Source organism: Ambystoma mexicanum, chromosome 13 (assembly GCF_040938575.1).
Source record: "Ambystoma mexicanum isolate Mex_15411 chromosome 13, UKY_AmexF1_1, whole genome shotgun sequence".
Lineage (NCBI taxonomy): Eukaryota > Metazoa > Chordata > Amphibia > Caudata > Ambystomatidae > Ambystoma > Ambystoma mexicanum.
In genome coordinates, this window is record NC_090938.1 from 702041124 (window position 1) to 702064122 (window position 22999).

General features: G+C 49.8%; 1 protein-coding gene across 3 annotated transcripts in view; it reads left to right on the forward strand.

The window, feature by feature from the left end:
- Positions 1 to 22999, forward strand: part of LOC138521747 (E3 SUMO-protein ligase KIAA1586-like) — a 96501-nt gene that overhangs the window by 54252 nt on the left and 19250 nt on the right. For 2 of the 3 annotated variants that reach the window (XM_069634797.1, XM_069634798.1), the window contains exon 1: positions 14036 to 14341. The exons of the other annotated variant lie outside the window; for it this stretch is intronic. The gene's annotated coding sequence lies outside the window, so the exon portion shown is untranslated. Of the gene's footprint in view, positions 1 to 14035; positions 14342 to 22999 lie in introns of those variants that run through there. 3 annotated transcript variants of the gene reach the window in all.

Genomic DNA, 22999 nt, shown 5'->3' on the forward strand with positions numbered 1-22999 from the left:
GCAGTCTGAGTTCCTCCAAGCTCCATCTTCCTCCTGTCTGGAGCTCCCCGCACCGGGCTCCCCAGCCTGCTCTGCTGGCGTCTGATTCTATTACATTGTCAGGTCCGTCGCCAAAAATGGCTCTGCCGTTACAAGCCTCCATGTTCTGCAGCCACCACTCTAGTTCTGTTCTGGACTCTTGGTCTAGGGGCACTAGCTTGTGGTAGCTGAGGCCCTGCTTAAGATGTCTTATCTTCAGCCGCTGCAGTGCCCGATAATGCAGGGGCCCTGGAAATATTGCTTGAATTGACACTGCTAACAGGCCAACTATTCGTGCAATCGTTCGCAGCGATGTGACTGTTCTGCTGAGACCGTTCCTTATTCCTCTTTTTCTGTCCCCAATCTTCCTGTTCGGTAACTCTAAGGTAGCTGTCCTGGTGTCTATGATGAAACCTAGGAACTCTATCCTCTTTGCTGGCATCACCTCGACTTCTCTCGGTTCACTAGGAAACCTAGGGAGGCCAGGAGATTCGCTACCCAGCTGGTCTGGTAGCGTAGTATGTCTTTGCTGCTTGCCGTTAGCAGGATATCGTCTAGGTAGACAATGATCCATATCCCTTTCTCCCTGATGCTACTGGCTTCATCAGTTTCGTAAATGCCCAGGGCGCTGATGCTAGTCCAAATGGCATTGTCGCAAATTGCCACAATTGCCCGTCCCAGTCGAAAGCTAGAAAGGGACGGTATTCTCTTTGTACTGGTATCGTAAGATAAGCATCTTTCAGATCTATCCTCGCGAACCAGGCACCTTGTCTGAGCGTGTCTCTTAATTGGTGGGTACCTTCCATCTTGAAATGATTGTAGACTACCCAATTGTTCATGTCTTTTAAATTTATAACTGGTCTCACTTTGTCTTTTCTGTGAACCAGAAACATATTGCTTATGAACCTCGGAGCTTTGCAGGGTTCGATTGCTCGTTTCTCCGCTAGGTTCTGTAGTTCTGCGTGTAGCAAGTCTTTCTCTGTTTGCGCTGATACTATTGGTCGGGGGGCTTTGTACTGGGAGGGGGTCTGGTTAATTCTATATGCAAGCCTTTGGCTGTCTGCAGTACCCAAGCGTCGTTGGAAAACGCGCGCCAGTTTCCCCAGCATTCCGCTGTCCTCCCCCCTACTGGTGGGTATGTGGATGCTCTCACCCGTGGGGAAGTTTTGTCCTCTTCCCTTGCCTCTGCCTCGCCTTCCTCTGGGGAAGCGACCTCTGGGTGGGAAGAAGGTGTCTGGCTGCTTATTCTCCCAGTATTGTGCTCTGTTCGATTGAGGCCTCCTGGACGTCTGGTAGCGACCGGTCGCTCGGCCTCTATACCGACCGGTCCCACCAAAAACTCTTCCGGGAAGATCTTTTTTATGGAGGCTTGTGCCTTTTCCAGGGAGGTGTAGGTCCCTACGAATCTCCTGATCTCTTTTCCAAAGGTCTCACTGAACAGTAGCCCTTGTGCTGTTTCGCCCGCTTCGTATGAGGACAGATCCCCTAACTTGGGGTCTATTTTAAGCAGTCGTCCTCTTCTGCGTTCGGAGGATATTGCGCAATTGGCATTCCCCAACAAGCACACCGCTCTCTGTGCCCAGTTTGCTAGTACCTCTGGGTCCACTTATTCTCCGGTGTCTCTCGCTCGCTCTGCCAAGTCCATGATCTTGGCTAGGGGACCGGCCAGATCCATGACTTTCTCCTGACAACTCTGCCACAATCGATCGATCCCTTTGCGGGGGTCCCTGTTGGATTTGGCGTCAAAAGCCAGCATCTTAGGGTCCAGCTCCGGTGCTTCTGCTATCTTGCCCGGTAGTTACGGTTTTGGGCACTCTGCCCTCATCCTTTGCCTCACCTCCTTCTCTAGCGCCTTGCGCAGTCTTTGAGTCATGTATCTTGCGACTCTTGGGGAGGGCACCCATTCTGAGGATTTCGGGTTTCGAATCTCTTCTGGATGAAACATATCTGAGGTCTCCTCGTCCTCTAGATTGTTTAGTTTCCTCAGCCTCTTTTTTGGTGGAGGCAGGCTTCCTTCATCCCCTTCCTTATCGACTTCCTCTTGCGAGGAGATTGGGGATTCTGCAGGTTCCTCTTCGGGGAAAACCTCTTCCTCTGTGTTGCCCATATTCTCTTCCCCTGGGTAGGGGGTTGTGAGACTCGGCACCACCGACTTAGTCATGAAGGCTTCTCTCAGCCTATTAAAAGCGTTGGTCGCCTCTGGGGCCTTTGGATCTGTCCCTTCTGGTTGGCCCGGGGGGGGTCAGAAGAATCCTTGCTCTTCCGGGCCTTCCTACACCCCTGTGGGCCCTCTGGCACGGCCCTTGTGGACATGCTTGCTTGTGGTGTGGTGCTTCTGTCTCTTTGGCTCAGCAATACCTCAATAGTTTCCTCAGCCTCTTTTTTGGTGGAGGCAGGCTTCCTTCATCCCCTTCCTTATCGACTTCCTCTTGCGAGGAGATTGGGGATTCTGCAGGTTCCTCTTCGGGGAAAACCTCTTCCTCTGTGTTGCCCATATTCTCTTCCCCTGGGTAGGGGGTTGTGAGACTCGGCACCACCGACTTAGTCATGAAGGCTTCTCTCAGCCTATTAAAAGCGTTGGTCGCCTCTGGGGCCTTTGGATCTGTCCCTTCTGGTTGGCCCGGGGGGGTCAGAAGAATCCTTGCTCTTCCGGGCCTTCCTACACCCCTGTGGGCCCTCTGGCACGGCCCTTGTGGACATGCTTGCTTGTGGTGTGGTGCTTCTGTCTCTTTGGCTCAGCAATACCTCAATTGTTTCCAGCCTTTCTTGAAGGGGTCTGACCCCTTGAGCCACTGCCTCTATAAGTGATTCTCCCAGCACTTCTTTGAAGCTATGAGCCAAGTCCTCTGGGTACATGGCTTTTTGCTCCTCCTCACTCCATTTAAACTCAGCCATACTGTGTGCTGGTAGGTGCCTAGTAGTACCCTCTCAGGTGTAGTGGCACGTCCACTGCTCACTCTGTATACTTGAGGCTGCACCTGTGCTGCCAGGCAGCTTCTTTCTCAATCAGTGCTTTGCACTGTATTTAGTATATGCTCAGGATCAAGCTGTAAATAGCTCTGGTGCTTATAGTATGGATTTATATTCTCTCCGGAGTCTTTGGGGCTTTTCAAACAATGTCCTCGATCTGTCACTTAAGGGAGACCGGAGCGCAATGCCCATGAAACGCTTAGCCCCTCCTCTCCAAGGGAGGGGGCCGCGTGCTCTCCCAATCGGCTTGCTGGCTTTTCCAGCGTTTAAGCCCCGCCCCCATGTTAAGACGGATTTCTGAACTCTGTCCTGGTGGCGCAGAAGTTCAGAAGGCCAACCTAATTACTTGGAACAGGGTAACCTCTGGACGAGCCAGACCAATCAAGGAAGCGATTGCGGCGGTCAAGACTAGGTCTCAAGAGGGGTGAGGGTGACTGAAAGCCCGCAATGAGCACACAAAGCAAGATCACTTACAAACTACTCCAAACAGGTGTTATATAAAAAATATATACACATTTATTTTAAGGCCTTTAAAACAATGACCGTAGCGAGAAAATCACAATATAACGATAGTAAACCAACACATACCATATCAACACAATATATATACAAATACGACAGTCGCAAGCGTTATATGCACGAAATGTGTAGTCCACCTGCAAGGGAAGGAAAACAGGCAGTGCGATACAATGCTTTAGACTCAGTTCGCCTTCAGAGGCACCTAACTAGATGGAAGTCCGAGCCCTGCGAAGAGTGGAGCCTTGTGCTCAAAGTACCTGCACACGCTGGTGCCAACGGGCAAAAGGAGAGTCTCTTCTAAGGAAATCAGGCAGTTCAGTTCAGTGCACAAATGAAGGAGAACAAGTTCCGCGACTCAAGCGCAGCCTCCAGAGTGGGCAGAAGCAGAGCGCGAGTACGGCAAAAGGGTGCTGTTTTACACAGCGGGGAAAAGCAATGGGCTCCTGCAGGAGGGCGACCAGATCCTAGCTAAACTACTCACCGGTCCCCGATGCAAGCAGACCCAGGCTTCTCCGCGTCAGTTTCAGCAGCTGGCAGGTTCAGAAGAGCAGGGAACGCCTCGTCGTCGTGTTGAGTAAAAAGACGTCCCAATCGAAGAAACCTGCACAGTTTTGTCACCACAGCAGGGCAACGGAGCGGCCGTGTGTATCTGAGCCAAATGTACACTACTCACTTCCGACCTGGGAACGCCAAGTGTACGAAGCGTGTGAGAGTGACAAGGACTCGAAATACTACACAACCTGGCGGCGGTTACAGAGCAAGACTCCCGTGTAAGCTGGTCAGTCTACTGGATGGCCCAGAGACGCTTCCGAAGGCTTACTGGCAGGAGATGGTGAAGATGCCGAGAATAGCTGTTCCCGCTATTCCAAGGGTCAAAGTACCAGTACAGGCCTTCTGGTTCGATCAAAGGTAAAAAGGGTTTCACAAGGCGACAGCAGTGCAGAGGAGGAGTCCTTCAGCGGGTCACCAGCGATTCCTCGGTCCAGCCTCTTGGTTGCAGGATACTTGGCTCCTGTATTCCTTCGTTCGTGAGAACTCAGGAGATCGACATGGTAGTGGTGTTTCCAGCCCCCTCTTATCCACGGTTCCCTTCGCGCCAAAACGGAGGGGACCCAATGGGAGATCCGCTCATCAACACTCACACCATTCGTGGACCAATCACGGACCACGGTGGTCCCAGGCATTCACACCACCCTAGACTCTCTGGCACCCAGGATGTGTATTGCGACCAGACATCCCAGCCCACACCCTGGAGGCACACACAAGACAAGTAGAAGCCTGCGAAAGCATCTGTGTTTCGCGGGAAAGTACATGCCCAAATAAGGAAGGCCCCGGGTCGGCTCGACCTGGGGAAGGTGAAGGGAGCAAGACGGTCAGCGGACAGGACAAAGAAGCCTCGTGGTTTGGCCATTTTGGGAGCCAGGCCACCATTTTGGGTTAAGCGCAGAAAACGCGCTTAGAACGCCAAAAGGAGCTCAAAATACAAAGAAACGATCGCTGCCACCATTCCCGTCCCTGAATTACTTGCACCGATCAAATACAATCCTAAACGAGTATCTAGGGCCTGTAGAAGGCTAGAGGCCCAAGAGAGCTGTAACTTAGCTTACAGTGCCCTCTTGTGTCATGTTGCACTAAAGCCGCAACATGATAAAAGAAACTACGGAAAACAGCGTTCCCCGGTACTGACTGTCTTAAGGGCATGTCAGTTTCCCCGTAAGAAAGGAGCGAAAGCCCAGAGGAGTGTGGCAGAAGGCTGCACTTCTCTGGCAAAGTCAAGAACAAGGTGAAAAACAACAGCAAAAAGTTTAGGGGTTGCCACATGGAAGGAAAATTACCTACAATTACGAAATCTTTCCTAACACTCGCCCCTCCCAGACTATGGACAGGGGGAACTAATCCACCCCTGGATGAGTCTCTTGTTCAGGTCAGTTAAACATTCTGGACAACCCATCAGCATTGCTATGTTGGACACCTGGCCTATGCTCAATAGTGAAGTCGAAGCCTTGTAGACTTATGGACCACCTAAGCAACTTTGGATTCTCCCCCTTCATGTTCATTAGCCACTTTAACGGCTTATGGTCAGTTTGCACAGTGAAGTGGGTCCCATAGAGGTAGGGCCTCAGCTTCCTTAGGGCCCACACAACAGAGAAACATTCTTTCTCTACCGTGGACCATCTGAGCTCTCTGTCCTTAAACTGGCGACTAATAAAACCGATAGGGTGTTCCTTACCCTTCTCATCTACTTGTGATAGTACAGCTCCTATCCCAGTGTCAGAGGCGTCCGTCTGCACGATAAAAGGTCTTTGATAATCAGGGGCCCTGAGGACAGGGGCCTGGCACAAGGAGTCTTTTAAGCCATTGAAGGCCTTCTCACACTCGTCGGTCCAAGTTACCTTCTTGGGTTTCTTCGGAGTTGTGAGGGCAGTCAGAGGGGCAGCTATGATGCCATAGTCTGCCACAAAATTGCGGTAATACCCCGTGAGTCCTAAGAAGGCTCTCACTTGGGTTTGCGTAGTGGGGGTAGGCCAGTCTTGTACTGCTTGTACTTTACTGGGTAGAGGCTGTATCCTCCCTCCACCTACTTCATGTCCAAGGTAAACCACTGAGCCTTGTCCAATCTGGCATTTACTAGCCTTTATGGTCAAGTGGGCTTTCTGAAGAGCCTGGAGCACAATCCCGAGGTGTTTCACATGGTCTTCCCAGGTGGCACTGAAAACTGCTATATCGTCCAGATATGCAAGACAGAATTCGTCCAACCCATTCAACACATGATTCACAAGCCTCTGGAAAGTGGCAGGTGCATTCTTCAATCCGAACGGCATTACCCGGAATTGGTAAAGGCCGTCTGGAGTAGAAAATGCTGTCTTCTCCTTGGCATGCTCTGCTAAAGCTATTTGCCAATAGCCAGCAGTGAGGTCAAACGTGCTGAGGTACTTGGAGGCACCCAAAGTATCCACCAGCTCATCTGTTCGAGGCAAGGGGTGTGCATCTGTCTTGGTGACAGCATTCAGAGCCCTGTAATCCACGCAGAACCTCAATTCAGAAGTGCCTGCCTTTGGAACCAAAACCACAGGGCTGGACCAAGGACTACTAGAGGGTTCAATCACCCCAAGGTCTAACATCTTGTTGACCTCGGTCTTAATATAAGACCGTACTTTGTCTGACATCCTGTATCCCCTACTTTTGGTAGGTACACTGTCTCCTGTGTCAATGTTATGTGTGCACCAAGGTGTCAAACCAGGCGACTGTGAAAACAGGGGGGAAAACTGCCTAAGCAAACTTTTCACCTCAGCCTGCTGATCAGAAGTCAGGTGAGGGGCCACTCGGACACCCTCAAAGGAGCTATCTGAAGGACCGCTCTGGAACAGGTCGGGGAGAGGTTCAGACTCCTCTTCCTCAACATCTGAAGCCAGTAGCAGTGCTGCGATTTCGACTCTTGGTACGAAAGCCTTCAGCCTATTCACGTGAAACACTTTTGGAGCCTGTCCAGGCCTTCCAAGGTCCACTAAATAGTTAACCTCACCCAGGGGCTCCACCACTGTGTAAGGGCCTGACCATTTGTCCTGTAAAGCTCAAGGCCTTATGGGATTCATGATCAGGACTTGCTGACCAGGTGTAAAGTTGATGAGGGAAGCTTTCTGGTCGTACCAATGTTTCACCAGCGCTTGCCCTGCCTTCAATTTATCACTAGCCAAGCCCATCAGAAGTACCATCCGTTTTCTGAGCCCTAGCACATAATCAACTACGTTGGTAGTAACAGGGGGAGTGGGCATCTCCCATCCCTCTTTGACGATGGCTAAGGGTCCCCGTACGGGATGACCGAACAGAAGTTCGAAGGGGCTGAAGCCAACACCCTCCTGTGGTACCTCTCGGTAGGCAAACAGTAAGCATGGTAAAAGAAGATCCCATTTTCTTCTCTGAGGCTCCTCCAGAGCCCCAATCATGCTCTTTAACGTTCTGTTGAAACGTTCCACCAGACCATTGGTCTGGGGGTGGTATGCAGAAGAGAACTTGTAGGTGACCCCACATTCTTTCCACATAGCCTGCATATACTTCGACATAAAGTTGCTGCCACGATCCGACACAACTTCTTTAGGGAAGCCAACCCTAGTAAATATGCCGAGTAAAGCTTTTGCAACTGACTTGGCAGTTACAGTTTTCAATGGGATGGCCTCAGGATACCTGGTTGCATGGTCGACCAGCACCAGGATAAACCTATTGCCCGAGGATGTTTGCGGGTCAAGGGGACCAACGATGTCGATCCCTACCCTTTCAAATGGTACCCCCACAACTGGGAGCGGTACCAACGGAGCTTGGATTGTCGCGCCAACCTTACCAGACAACTGGCAGGAGGTACAACTCCTGCAGTGACTTTCTACTTGCACCCCCATCTTGGGCCAGTAGAAGTGCATGGATAACCTTTGCTTGGTCCTCTTCATACCAAGGTGACCAGCAAGGGGAACTTCATGCGCCAACTGCAGGAGGAAGGGCCTAACAGCAAGGGGAACCACCAACCTCCTATGGTCTCCTTCTGTAGACTCTGTGGGCTCACTATACAGGAGGCCACCTTCCCAATAAATCCTATGCGTCCCAGGAGGTTCACCCTCAAGCTGGGAGCAGGCCTGTCTCCTTAGGCCTTCCAGAGATGGGCACTCACGTTGGCCTTTACTGAATTCGTCCCTATCAGGACCTCCTTCAACTAACAAGTCTTTTAGTTCAGGATGATCGTTGGGGTCGAATACTTCAGGCATCGCCACCTCCTCGTCAGGCCCGGGCGATTGACCAACTTCCTCCACCGCAGTGGTAGGCGAGCTCGGGGGAATATTCTCTTTCCCTCGTCGTGACTTGTCGACTCCTTTCGCCTTGGGTTTCCCCTTCGGCTGGGGCAGCGTATTGGTCTTGGCCAATGCTGCCCGTGCTTGAGACCGTGTGTAGGGTCTTTCGGCAGTATCTCCTACGAGCCCTAAAGCTCTGAGATCATTACCTAACAAGACCTTTCCCGGGACGTTTCTCTGAATGCTCACTGGAATCCTGACTGCTGTACCATTTAAAGTAAGATTTACAGGTATTACGGGAAACATACGGAGGGGGCCGTCAGCCAACTTAGTGGGCATCAGAGTAGCTCTGGCAACTTCCTCTGAGTCTACCAAGGTAGAATCCACTACAGTGCACCTGCACCCACTATCCCTAAGAGCTGGAGTATCTACTCCATTGATCAGCACACTGTCTTTAAAGTAGTGCTTGGTATTATCCGGAATCCTAGCATAAGCCTCTGCGACTTTAGGCTCCCAGGAACCCAGGGACACTAAAACTACCTCAGCCTCTATCCCGCTGGGAAATGAGTCTGAGGAGAAGGATGCTCCTGTAATCTCTTCTTCCTCGTAGGAGGAGAAGGCCAGATTAGCGGAGTGGACCCCCAAAGGTCTAACCTTACAACGGGGATCCCCCTTCACGTGGTCAGTTGCTCCACAAGCAAAACAAGATCCATTGGGTCTGTTTACATAGGGAGGCTTATTGTAACCAGAGTTTTGTTTCGGAGGCTGACCTCCACTACCCTGTGAGTTCTCTTGTGTCCTACCCTTATTTTTCTTTTTGTGGCCCTTATGGGAAGAAGATTTAGCAGATTCTCCACCCTCCATATCTTTGGACTTTTTCCCTTCCTCCTGCTTACCAGGATGAGTTTTGTCCTTATGGGACACTCGATGTGACACCCATAAGTCTGCTGCAATGGCCAGCTTCTTAGGATCTATCTCCTTCGAATCGGCCAAATGCTGCTTAAGCTCCGGGGAAGAAGAAGCAAAAATGTGTTCCAGCATGACAAGATTTATCATGCCTTCGAAGGTAGAAACCTTATACCCTTCGACCCAGCCAGTTAAGTTTTTCAAGGATTCAGCGACATAAGATACCCAAGTACCACCTTCCTTTTTCTTATACTCTCTGAAACGTTTCAAATATTGGGCCGGAGTCTTCCCAAACTTTAAAATGAGAGTTTGCTTTAACATTGCGAAATCAGCTCGCTCAGCCTTCGACATTTCCATAATGGCACTACAGCCAGAATGGGGCAGTCTGCTGAGTAACCATGCAATCTTATCAGCATTGTCAACTTGTTGAACTTTGCATGCATACTCAAACGCATTCAGCCAGTCCATAATGTCATTCCTTTCCTCATACACACTGAGCAGATCTTTCGGAAACCGTGGATGAGAGGAAGCCCCAGACCCATGTCCAGGACCCTTGGACCCATTTGCAAACTGAAGCTTGGCCAGTTCCAACTGGTGATCCCTGTCTTTTTGTTTTTCTGCCTGTTCGATTTTTAGTTTGGCTATGCTGAATTCAAGCTCCTGCTGCCTAAACCGCAGCTCTTGCTTCTTGAATTCAAGCATAGCCTCCCCATCAGCACTGGCAGAGGAAACATTAGACATCACATCCTCCCTGTCCTCGTGGTCGCGATGGATCAGTGCAGCGGCAGAACCGTCGGTTGTACCAGTGAGAGCAGCCCCACCACCTTCTGCACTGTCCTCAGAAGTTATAGCGTCAAGCTGCGCTTCTTGCCACGCCACGATTCTTTGGATCATTTCCAATTTCGTGCCTTGAGAGGAAACACCTCTCTCCGCACACATCTTTTTCAGTGTTTCTGATTTGGAAGCATTTAAAGTTAACAAGGTATTTGTTTCCATACTGTTAGATAGGACTATGGCCTTTTTAAAGTTATACTACAACAATTCACTACGTGTCCTGGTTGGAATAACCTGAAATGCCTTAGTTCGTGCGCAACACTGGATACCTTCAGTCGTATCCCACCGCTGTACACCAATTTGTTAAGATGGATTTCTGAACTCTGTCTGTCCTGGTGGCGCAGAAGTTCAGAAGGCCAACCTAATTACTTGGAACAGGGTAACCTCTGGACGAGCCAGACCAATCAAGGTAGCGATCGCGGCGGTCAAGACTAGGTCTCAAGAGGGGTGAGGGTGACTGAAAGCCCGCAATGAGCACACAAAGCAAGATCACTTACAAACTACTCCAAACAGGTGTTATATAAAAAATATATACACATTTATTTTAAGGCCTTTAAAACAATGACCGTAGCGAGAAAATCACAATATAACGATAGTAAACCAACACATACCATATCAACACAATATATATACAAATACGACAGTCGCAAGCGTTATATGCACGAAATGTGTAGTCCACCTGCAAGGGAAGGAAAACAGGCAGTGCGATACAATGCTTTAGACTCAGTTCGCCTTCAGAGGCACCTAACTAGATGGAAGTCCGAGCCCTGCGAAGAGTGGAGCCTTGTGCTCAAAGTACCTGCACACGCTGGTGCCAACGGGCAAAAGGAGAGTCTCTTCTAAGGAAATCAGGCAGTTCAGTTCAGTGCACAAATGAAGGAGAACAAGTTCCGCGACTCAAGCGCAGCCTCCAGAGTGGGCAGAAGCAGAGCGCGAGTACGGCAAAAGGGTGCTTTTTTACACAGCGGGGAAAAGCAATGGGCTCCTGCAGGAGGGCGACCAGATCCTAGCTAAACTACTCACCGGTCCCCGATGCAAGCAGACCCAGGCTTCTCCGCGTCAGTTTCAGCAGCTGGCAGGTTCAGAAGAGCAGGGAACGCCTCGTCGTCGTGTTGAGTAAAAAGACGTCCCAATCGAAGAAACCTGCACAGTTTTGTCACCACAGCAGGGCAACGGAGCGGCCGTGTGTATCTGAGCCAAATGTACACTACTCACTTCCTACCTGGGAACGCCAAGTGTATGAAGCGTGTGAGAGTGACAAGGACTCGAAATACTACACAACCTGGAAGCGGTTACAGAGCAAGACTCCCGTGTAAGCTGGTCAGTCTACTGGATGGCCCAGAGACGCTTCCGAAGGCTTACTGGCAGGAGATGGTGAAGATGCCGAGAATAGCTGTTCCCGCTATTCCAAGGGTCGAAGTACCAGTACAGGCCTTCTGGTTCGATCAAAGGTGAAAAGGGTTTCACAAGGCGACAGCAGTGCAGAGGAGGAGTCCTTCAGCGGGTCACCAGCGATTCCTCGGTCCAGCCTCTTGGTTGCAGGATACTTGGCTCCTGTATTCCTTCGTTCGTGAGAACTCAGGAGATCGACATGGTAGTGGTGTTTCCAGCCCCCTCTTATCCACGGTTCCCTTCGCGCCAAAACGGAGGGGACCCAATGGGAGATCCGCTCATCAACACTCACACCATTCGTGGACCAATCACGGACCACGGTGGTCCCAGGCATTCACACCACCCTAGACTCTCTGGCACCCAGGATGTGTATTGGGACCAGACATCCCAGCCCACACCCTGGAGGCACACACAAGACATGTGGAAGCCCGAGAAAGCATCTGTGTTTCGCGGGAAAGTACATGCCCAAATAAGGAAGGCCCCGGGTCGGCTCGACCTGGGGAAGGTGAAGGGAGCAAGACGGTCAGCGGACAGGACAAAGGAGCCTCGTGGTCTGGCCATTTTGGGTTAAGTGCAGAAAACGCGCTTAGAACGCCAAAAGGAGCTCAAAATACAAAGAAACGATTGCTGCCACCATTCCCGTCCCTGAATTACTTGCACCGATCAAATACAATCCTAAACGAGTATCTAGGGCCTGTAGAAGGCTAGAGGCCCAAGAGAGCTGTAACTTAGCTTACAGTGCCCTCTTGTGTCATGTTGCACTAAAGCCGCAACATGATAAAAGAAACTACGGGAAACAGCGTTCCCCGGTACTGACTGTCTTAAGGGCATGTCAGTTTCCCCGTAAGAAAGGAGCGAAAGCCCAGAGGAGTGTGGCAGAAGGCTGCACTTCTCTGGCAAAGTCAAGAACAAGGTGAAAAACAACAGCAAAAAGTTTAGGGGTTGCCACATGGAAGGAAAATTACCTACAATTACGAAATCTTTCCTAACACCCCACGAGGGTGGGGTCTGCGCGTGTGGCTCTCAGCGAGCCGCCCTCTCACGAGTTCGCTCCGCCCCGGGGGCTCTTCACTCGTTCGCGTCTTACGCGAGTGAGGAAAAAGGCCTCTGGCAAGCCCCCAGAGTGCTGAAAATGCAGCACGGGGCCACCAGATGTTTCTCTTTACAGATTAAAGCATCCTTTCTACGCTGCGCGGTCCCTGCGCTCTAGTGTAGAATCAACCCGACAGTGAATTAGTGTCAAATGTCTGTATGTCACATTAACCTCAACAATAACCCTACTTCAAATGCTGTCAGATTACGCAGCTAAGTGAAAAGAGTACTTATCTCTGGAGAGCAGGAAAAGAAGAGGAGGGTTACAGGAAGAGGAAGGACTAGGTCAAATGACCAGGACACTGCAGCACAGGGACCCAAGACTGATGGGATATGAAGTTTTTTGAAGAAAAAAAAATGTTACTTAAATGGAAGGATTGAAAAATGTTTATATTTTGTTGAAACTGCTGCAGAGTAATAAATAATAAGATGAAGCATAATGCTCGCCTCCGTTTTGACATAGAATTAAAGATTGAATTGAAAAATGACACTTGAAAGGGGTAAACATGTAACGGAAGATAAACCGGACACAGCTCACACGCTGGGTCCACAGTAAGTCGCAAGCTTTAGTATGATGGGCGGCAGGGATCAGCCTTGAGTTGGCCCCATGTGGGAGTAGGGTCCCCGCTCATCTGATCCTTTGTTCCCCAAAATTTGTGTTGTTTTTTTCATTATGTTTTTGTTGGCTTTCTTTACACATAGCTCATGAGACAATAAAGCTTGTGACCAAAGTTTGTCCACTCTATTTGGTTGTCAGGCCTCATCATTATGGTAGTCATTAATTTCATCCATCACACACGCACCCCTCCCCCGCACTAAAACACTTCCAGGCGTATTGAACATCATGTGTGCCTGGAGGGGTGGTCAGTTTGGCTCCACCCAAGTGATGAGACAAAACAAGGTCCAAACATGTCATTGTTGCTTTTTCTCCTGTGCAGATGCGACTTGGCCCAACAGTTCACTCTGGACTACTGCCATTGTTTGCAAGGCTAAGACTGATCTGCATAGTTAATTTCTTTTTGTAAGATCACAGACCGCTAACTAAACTATCGCAATACGTAATGCTGTCCAGAGCAAAAACAGTGGTTATGAAAGCGCCAAATCATTCTATCCATCAACTTTTGGTTCTGGAGGAGAAAATGAAGTACCATAAAAAAAATGACGAGGCAGTGCTTCATCCACATGATTGTGTGCTGCGATGCCACTTCCCATAACGTCAACTGGGCCAAAGGGAGCGCCAGAAGGCTTAGTACTGTCCCTGGCCCTGCAAAAGAAATGTGTAGGGATACTCCTATCCCAATCCCTCGAGTGTCTGGATCCGGTCTTGCTTAGCCCTGGTCCCGCTCATTTTAATTTCCCTATCGTTTTCTGTATACTATCCATCCTTTTTTTGGTACTTGTACGAGGCCAATCGCCAGTTCGCAACCATCACCCAACCTGGGGCATCATTCTAATTGGCTGTGGGTGGATGACTCCTCCCCTCTAGGAAGTTTATGGCCTGTCGGCGAGTGTGCAGTAGCCCCATTTGTTCAAAACACAGCTGGCTTCAGCCCACGTGTAAAATCAGCACACCCCCCTAACTGAACTAACCTAGAAGCGCAGGCACCCCAAAAGAGAAGCCCCCTCCCCGGTGGGACCTGCGCAGTATTAGAGAAACAACCCAGAAGGACCTGCATCCCCGCAACAACAAAAAAGACCCTGAAACAAGCCCTGCAACCCCACAAACAGCGCAGAAGCACCATCAGAATCAACAAGGGGATGGTACCTAAAGCCATGCGCCCCTAGACACAACCGAGCGGGACCCTCACTCGCTTAATACCCATTCAGCAGAGACCGTGAGTATGGATTAAACCCCTCAGGGGGTGGGAGGGCAGGGGATGGATGCATGGAGGGGGAAGGGACACTTGCAGGCGCAGAGGATCCGATAGTAAGACATAATGCAATCATAAACGGTCGCTTCCTTAGCGCGCAGCAGAACTCTCAAGTTGGCCCCTGCCAGGCGTCGTTAGCGCACCACCCAAATGTGATTTGCGCTTTGCATTCTGGGACTTGTAGTCCTCCGTTTGTAATGGAACCGCGTGAGAATGCAACTCGGCGGCAGAGCCCAGTTTGAGAGCTTTGGGTATGGTAATGGTATACGTGTGTGAGCTCCAGGATGGTACTAGGCCAAGGGCAGTCATCGTGGGGGATTTTTACGGGGGGAGGGGAAGGGGGGCATGCGCGTCCTGTACTGCAGTCAAGCGCTTCTCTGGGAGGCCGAGCTCTGTCCTCAATCCCCTCAGCACGTCAGCAGCACTATAAACCCGCCCTGTAGGCGACAGCAGGCTTCGCCCAGCGCCTTAGCTCCTCCCCGGCCGTTTAGGCTGCAGGGGCCTGCATCCCTGGCCTCGAAGTAAATCCCGCCCTCGCTCCTTGCAGGCCCCAGAACTGTGACGCACACTCAACGGCTCACAACCGAATGCATACATGACAACCCTCACGATTTTGTTACAAAAAAAGTCGCTGTTTTTCTATGCCACTCGAATAAAAAAAATCGAACCCGAATGCAATCGAATGGGGGCATTCAATTCTCCCGATTTCTCTGAGAGAATCTCCCTCTCAGGCATTGCAATATGTGGGTATGTATGCCAACGCAATATTGCTTTATTGACACGTCTGGATCTACATCCTAACCTAACAGTTCACATTTCCCCTTGAGCTGAGAGCAACACCTTTCCTCTGACCACATAGATACCCCCCTCATCCCCCGCCAAAAGGTTCAACGGGGCATTTTGCAGGGCATAATCTACAGTAGCATTTTTTTTTTTTTACTCCTTAGCGTGGGCACCCCAGTGCCTCGTCCTCCCCCCTCCTCCATGACCTGGCCCCATGGCCCCTCTCCCCCCACCCCCACGCAAACCGGCATATGTCATACATTACATGTTGAAAAAGAAACAACACAGACACTTTGTAAAGTTGGAAGAGTGAAATGCCTCAGCAGCTTTATTTTGCATAAAGTCTTGGAGTTATCTTACAGACGATCTGTAATTCACCACCACAGGTATTCTACTCTGTGTGCGGCTACCTAGGTATCCCTTGCCCTCCCCCCCCCCCCTCTCCCTTACCATCCTCGTCCGGTGAACGCCTCGGGTTGAGCCCGGCCCTTGCTATTCACCCCTTTCTACCCCTGGCTGTTTGTAGATTTCCCATGACCGACATTTTTTGCCCCAGGCCCCCCTTTTGCTCTAGGTCTTTGTTGGGAATCCCCTGCCCCCCCCTCCCCTGACACTTTCACCGTGTCCCGGTTTTGGGTCTAGGTAAAAACCGGCAGCCACGCGGTGCGTCGCGTCGCTAGTGTTCAGGTTCCTATACCAGCACCACCACAAGTGCCCCAACGCTACACATCCGTACCTTTAAGGCCGACACCGCCCTCCGGTGCCGGCCCACAACTTTCTGCCTGCCTATATGGTCATCGCTTTGCGATGCCCGTCTAGTTTGAGTCCTTTCTACTCTACTCTTTCCCCCCCTCCGTCCCCCAAGTGCCGCTTGTACCGGAAGCCCTATCCTATCTATGCCGCCCCCCAGGTCTCCCTTCCGTCTTGCCGAGCCCCTAAATCCTCCCAGTTCCCTCTCCCCCCCAGGCCTCCCTGTGGAGTCTGGCCCGGTGCCCCCCTGCCAGCGTGTACCCTCTCCCTTCTTCCTTCCTTCCCTCGCTTGCTCCTCCACTCACCAGGTCCCCCGTTTTCCGGGTCCCGCCAGGCCTCCCCTCCCTGCCGTTTCTGCCCCTCCCTATCCTAGCTCCATTTCCCCCCAGGGGCAGACTTCCCAGCCCTATTCTTCCATACCCCGTCTCCTGTCCTCCAGCTTTTGGTCCTTGCCCCCCCCCTTATTCCTTGGGGCTGGCTTCCTCCCCCCTGTTCCCTCTATTCCCTTGCCGCCCTATCTTGGATCCCCCACCTCCCTTCCCTCATGCCCCCCTCCTTCCGTGAAGACTTCCCCTTGCTGTTATTTTGTCACTGTTACCTGAGCCCCCCGTATTCTCCTCTTGCTCCCCCCCGACCGACTTCCCTTGAGGGTTTTGTTTGTGAGTTTGTTATTCGTTTGCCCCCCCGCCCCCTTGCAATTTTGGGCTTGGAATTGGCTCCGAAGTCCCCTGCATCCCTCCCCTTTTTCACAGGGCCTCCCCCGAGCCTAGTACTCCTGGAGCGCCGTAAATCTAATCTTGTTGGCTGATCATTCCCCTATGGGTCTGCCAGTGCTTTGTTAAAGGGATCGCCATGTAACTCCGCTGGGCGACCTGGAAAACAAAAGACACATTATTACAAACATTTCGTTTTTTGGGAGGGTGGGTGGGAAACGAAATCCGAAATCCACGAACCGGCGAGGCAGGAAACCGAGGGAGAATGTGCTGGTACTTGTAACCTGTCCCTTTATGGGGCCGGTCCCTCCCTCGGCTTCCTGCCCCGCCCCTCACTTTTCGCGGGCTCTCGTCCACTTCCGGGGGCGGGTTCTCGTGTTCCTCCCCCATCCCTGCCCCCTTGACCCGTATGAGGAGTGGGGGGAGGAGGTCGGCTGGGCAACCCCCACTAAGGGGCGGCGCCCGCCATGCCACCTTCGCTGGCGCGTTCGCCAGCCATTTGGACAGGTCAACTCTGAGGAACCGAATAATGTTTTTTTTTCCTGATATTAGAATTGTTGCTCCTGGTGTTAGAAAGGATTGAATAATAGGTACCGGATTGGGAGAACACAATAATGCGCAAAAGCAGGCATTTGGCACCATTAGATTGAAAAAGAAGACACTACAACGAGCAAAAAATGTATATGCACTAATGCTCCCAATGCATTTAATTAAACTAACTGCTCAGGTTCTACTTCATTGAAATACGGAATAAAAAGTACCACTGAATCGCAGGGTTGTAGATAACAGAAAGTCATTGGAAGCATTACCTAAACAGAAATACAATGTTCTATTACAATAGTACTTGGAATAGAAATGGAGGCCCTGAAGAAGCACTTGCTGTAGGCCTAAAAGTAGGACTCTCTTGTGAAACAACTGTTGGCTGGGTTTTTAGTGAGTGGAATTTATCTAACTGTTAGAGGTTTAACCAGAGGATTGGATATTCCCATGGACACGGGCAAACAGTAGACTTTATTGTGAACTGTTATTTATTGCTATTGTTGCACAGGTTGTGAATAATTGTATAGTCTAATAATAGTCTGTCACTGCCAACACACTGTTTGTCATCCTGCAGCCGTCGCACCTCTCATCACCTTATTTTAGTCCAAGGTGCTGCACATTTTTTGAAAATTCTACACTCCACCCACCCTAGTTGATTTTTATTTTTCTGCTCCTCATTTCATTGTGAAGAATGCCCTGCAAGTTTGCAACATCACTTTAACACTGAATGCCTAGTGCCACGTCAAAACCTGGTAAATTGCGGCTGTTTGTGGCGGGGGACAGGGGATATTTCATTTTGGACTGTGTTAGAAGAGTTTGGGCTTGTGGGAGAAAGCAGGGTAGACCTCTGGGTGAAAGGTGCAGGGATTCTGGCCTCTGCCCCGACCAAAGCCTGATAAGCACCTTGCTTTGCCTTTACAGTCCAAAGTTCCAGCAGTTCACTGAGCATAGTGCTTGAGCATGTCAGTGTGAGGTTTGAGGCATCTCTCAATCTGCTAGTCATTATTCTAAGTAAGGTGAAATGGGTGACTGCGGGCTTACAATTTTAAGCTACCTTTCCACTGAACCTTACGTTTTTGTCTCCCATAAGCCTAAGCAGGTTATGGTAATGTTCGAGTTTGCATACTGCTCCTTTCCCTCATCTGCCAACCCTAAGGTGCTTGTTATGTTTCTCATGGTGTACAATATATCTATTAGAGAGATGGAATTGGGAGCTAGAGCAGTGGTATACAAACTTTCTAATGCCAAGCCCCCCACCAGAGAAAAAACATTGTTGCTGGGCCCCCCAAATGCCATCTCTGCTTATATTTTCTATTAAAAGAAGTCACCATACTCCCTTTTAGGAGAGACCCTTCCCCCCCCCCCCATAACCGCATACACTCTTTGGGCCGCACGAGGGGGGCTAGCCACACATTATGAGGTCTAGTGGGGATTTTTAAGAATTTGCGAGGCCTTCTAAAGGCTTCGCGTAAACAGTGGCCCGCCTAATGGGTAAAAGTAGGGATCACAGGCAAAATCAGGCTTGTGCATTTTGTCCTATTGGTGCAGAGACCTAGTTTATTGCAGGTTTCAGTACGGAACTGGGAAGAACATCCCCATTCAGTGAATTTTTCTGTGCATTCACACAGAAGGACCTGGCTCTTTTGGCTTTCTCATTTGAGACTTCATGTTGGAGCAGAGCAGTTCATATACATGCTGTGCTACTGGTTCTATGTTCTTTTGCCACACTATTTTTTGGGGTGAGTTTTTCTTATGAAAAATGTTCGCCCAAAAAAACAAATTTACTTTTTGTATATATAGTTAGGTGGTTCCCCCCTTCTCTATTATTTAATCCCTATACCCACCCCCCTTTTATTTTTTTATGTTTGTTTATTGAGTTTTAATACAACAAAACAATCCTGCCTTTCCCTTCCTCAGTATCCCCCCTTCCCACGGTACACGGTTGACATAGTTGAAGATTGAAAGTCTATGAAATGTTTAGGATATCCCCAGCAGGCGTAATCTGTGTGGACATTGCTGTTCGGCGTAACCCCTGTGGAGAAAGTCTAGTATAGTTGTCCATTCCGTTTGTAAATTTGCTTTGTTCCCCTTGGATTGCCTACATTACCCATTCCATCAAGACAAATTCCCAGTATAGGCATTCCAATGATATTTCGGCCACAATCTGTTGTCCGGCCCAGAAGGGTTTCAGCTAGAGGTCTCTCGCTAGAGAGGCTAAATATCTGTTGCATATGTCCCTCCGTCCCTCCACCCCCCCCCCCCCAGTACACTAGTTTTCTCGGGCAGGATCGCCAAATGCGTAGCCAATCCACTGTATGCCTGCATCCCCTCCAGCACTTCTCCGATACGGACCGAGATATCTTGTGTAGTCGTGTGGGTGTATAGTGCCACTGAAACATCATTTGAAACCAAAATTCTCTGATTTGATTTGGAGAGACTATGTGAGCCGTGGGATATCGGACCATGCGAAGGTCCAGTTTTCTTCCTCGGGGGGGGGGGGCTGCCAGTGTTTGTTCCCATCTGAGTTGGTAGGGGGGTCTGGAGGATGGGGCCTCATCTATGAGAAATGTGTACAGGCTGAATATCAAGTGTTTATCTTCCGGGTTAGAAGTTTGACATTTTTTGAATGATGTCCAGGGTTGTGTGGCAGCTAGTCTGTTCGGGGGGGTGGGGGGGGGGCATCGGCCAATGGCGCACCTGAAAATATTGAAACCGCTATGATTCCTGTAGGCTTAATTCTTCTTTGCATTGTATAAAGGGTTTGATAGCATCTCCCTGGGACATATCGCAGAATTTGGTGCAGTCCACACTTATCCACTTTGTAAATGTCACCTGCGGCATACCTGGAGTGAACTTTTAGGCGAATATTAGGGAGAAGGGAGAGGGAAAGGTTGTCGCATTGTCTAATTGCATAGTCTCAAGTGTCCTCCACTATTTTCAAGATCTCACAGCAGTGAATGTTCTGTGCTCTATACGGCCTATTGATCCACAATTTTTCCCCAATACGCGGGTCTATTAGTGCTTTTTCCATTTGTCCCCACCTTTTTGTCTGAGTTCTCAATAAACCAGTCTTTTATCACTCGTAATTGTGCAGCCCAATAGTATTATCTGAAGTTTGGGAGGCCCAGGCCCCCTCTGCTTGGGCGGAGCATTAGCCTTTTCAGCGCTATTCGCTGGGATTTATTCTTCCAAATGAATTTATATACCATTGTGTTCAAGGTACGGAAGAAAGTTGATGGTACCTTGATGGGGAGTGCCTGAAATAGATAAAGAACCCTGGGAAGGATAACCATTTTAATAGAATTGACTCTTTCTAGCCAAGTTATCGTGAGTGGGGTCCATGTTTGTAGCTGAGTTTTTGTTTGGGCGAGAAGGGGTTGGAAATTCGCCTTGTACAGTTCCTCCAATGAGCGTGTGATAGACAACCCTAGGATACGGATGCTTTTGGTGACCCACTTCAATTGTGTTACTTCCTTGGCTCTGGTTAATTCATCTCGGTTGACCGATAAGTTTAAAATTTCCGATTTCAGGACGTTCATTTTTAATCAGATGACCTGGCTGAATCTTTCTAATTCCAACAGTACTGTGGGGAGTGAATTAACCGGTCCGTGTTGGCAAGAAGCATATCATCTGCGTAGGCCATTAGTGTGTGTACATCTTCGCTGAACCGGATACCCTTGATCGCTACCGATAAGCAGATCTGTGTTAAGAGGGGCTCTAGGTGTAATGCACAGAGAAGGGGGCAGCCCTGTCTCGTGCCCCTCTGGAGAGGGACCAAGTGGGGCAACTGATAGTTTATCAGCAGTCTGGCTTTGGGATCAGCATAGTTGGCTTGCACCATCACAATGTATTTGGGCCCAAATCCCATTGTTTGCAGGGTGTTGAAGAGGAACGCCCATTCCACCCTGTCGAACGCTTTCTCCGCGTCCAGTGAGACCAGCACTGTAGGGTCTCCTTTCTAGTCTGCTTTTTCTAGTAGGTGGCAAATCCTCCGCAAGTTGTTGTGGGTTTGTTGTTTTTTTATGAATCCCGTTTGGTTGGCGTGAATTAGGGTCGGCATCAGATGTTCGATGTGGTTATCCAGGACCTTGGTGTATATTTTTGCATCCAAATTCATGAGTGCTATTAGCCTGTAGGACCCACACTTGGCCGGGGCCTTGCCCTGCTTAGGAAATAGAATTATCATCTCCTTCTCCATAGTAGGCGTTACTGTGCCCGAGGTGTCAAATGGGTTAGAGATCAGTGAGCTTGGGGACCAAGATGGAGCTACATTTTTTATAGAAGAATGCAGTATAACCATCTGGACCCAGTGATTTGTTTTGGGGGAGGTTCACAATGGCCTTCTGGACTTCCTCTCGGGTGATGTCAGTTTCTAACTGGTCCCTCTCTTAGGTCAGAATAGTTTTCAAGGGGGTTGCCTGTAAGTATTCGTGTTGGAGTTGCCGGTCTGGGTGTTCTGATCTATATAGGTCTGAGTAGAAAGCGTAGAATTGTGCAGTGATTTGGTCAGTTGTTGTTACTTTGGTCCCCCTCGGCCCTTTGGGCTGAATTTTTCCCTCTCAGTTGTCTCGCCAAAAGTGTATCAGCTTTGTTTGCCTTGATATAGTATCCCTGCCTAAGGAAGAGCAATCTTTTTTCAGCGTGTTTCTTGTGTATGAGGTTCAATCTACCCTTTGTATCCCTATATGTCCCCTGGAGCTGCTCACTGGTATCTGTCTCCATTTGTTTCATTATGTTTCTCAGCTCCATTTCCAGATCCTCATCTAACTTTTTCCTTTGTTTGCCCCTGTGGGCTGCTGCTGCTATGCCGTCTCCCCTTATAGTTGCCTTAAAGGCGTCCAAGAGAATGGCCTGGCTGGTTGCCCCACTGGAGTTGGAGGACAAGTATTCTCGTATTTTCTGGCCAAGCTTCTCACAGATGACCTGATCTTCTAACAGTCCAACAGGGAATTTCCAGGTCCATAGTGTTTTTCTTATCTTGGGAAGAGCGAGAGTGAGTGTTATCAGGGCATGGTCGTAGATGGTAATGGCATGTATAGAAATATCGGAGATACAGCCTACTAGTGGGGTCGAGGCCCAAATGTAATCAATTCTAGAGAACGACTTGTGCACATGAGAGTAGTGTGTATATGCTACTTCATTCCCTCTCAGCGCCATCCACACATCCCTAAGTGCCTGTTGCTCGAATTTGTTGTTAAGGGTTTTAGACGCTGGGCATATTTGGTACTACTGCTCCTGTCCCATGCGGGATTCCATGCGATGTTGAAGTGTGTGGGCGTGATGACGTAAGGTTGGTGGTGGTGCGTGGTATACTTGGCCGTATGAGTGTGCGCAAGGAAAGTCTATGAGCTCTCGTTAATCCTGTGATCGGATGTGAGAGCAGGGGTGGAGTGGTGACTGAGGGGTCTGTGGGCAGGTGTTTTTTTTGAGTGAGAGAATGAAGCATTGTAGGCAAATCTATGCCTGGTTCTCGCAGAGAGATGGTGACATCTGGTAGATATGTCAGGGGGGCAGTACAGCTGATGAGAGATCCTTGGTCTAGGAGTGTGGTTTGGTTGGGCCATTGCTAAGCGAATTCTGGATAGTAGGAAGAGGTGTGGTAGGGGAAAAACGCAATTTTATTGAGGAAAGGTGTGGGGCAGGGCATATGATGGTGGCACGTACAGTGTAGGCGGGCTAGGCCCTTTCCTAGTTGGATATATGTGCCAGCGATGCAGGGCAGATATATGTGCCAGCGATGGTGGGGTGATAGGATTTCTTCGGGTGTTGATTGGTTGCTAATAGCAAAATTATGAGAGTGGGCAGCATAAAGGTAGCTGACATAGCGCTCCGTTTG